The following is an 841-nucleotide window of genomic DNA, read 5'->3' on the forward strand; positions in this document are numbered from 1 at the left end:
AAAGAAAACTACAGCCCAATATCACTGGTGAACATAGATGCAAAAATCCTCAACAAAATACTATCAAACAGAATCCAACAGCACATTAAAATATCATACACCATGATCAAGTGGGCTTTATCCCAGGAATGCAAGGATTCTTCAATATTTGCAAATCAATCAATGTGATACACCACATTAACAAATTGAAGGAGTAAAAACATATGATCATCTCAATAGATGCAGAGAAAGCTTTCGACAAAATTCAGCACCCATTTATGATAAAATCCCTCCAGAAAGCAGGCAAGAGGGAACTTACCTCAACATCATAAAGGCCATATATGACAAACCCACAGCCAACATCATCCTCAATGGTGAAAAACTGAAACCATTTCCACTAAGATCAGGAGCAAGACAAGGTTGCCCACTCTCACCACTGTTATTCAACGTAGTTTTGGAAGTTTTAGCCACAGCCATTAAAGAAGAAAAAGAAATAAAAATAAAATATCTAGGAATAAACCTACCTAAGGAGACAAAAGACCTGTATGCAGAAAATTATAAGGCACTGATGAAAGAAATTAAAGATTATACAAATAGATGGAGAGGTTTACCATGTTCTTGGATTGGAGGAATCAACATTGTGAAAATGACTCTACTAGCCAAAGCAATCTACAGATTCAATGCAATCCTTATCAAACTACCAATGGCATTTTTCACAGACGTAGAACAAAAATTTCACAATTTGTATAGAAACACAAAAGACCCTGAATAACCAAAGCAATCTTGAGAAAGAAAAATGGAGCTGGAGGAATCAGGCTCCCTGACTTCAGACTATACTACAAAGCTACAGTAATCAAGACAG

The sequence above is a fragment of the Physeter macrocephalus genome, chromosome 5, assembly GCF_002837175.3.
Source record: "Physeter macrocephalus isolate SW-GA chromosome 5, ASM283717v5, whole genome shotgun sequence".
NCBI lineage: Eukaryota > Metazoa > Chordata > Mammalia > Artiodactyla > Physeteridae > Physeter > Physeter macrocephalus.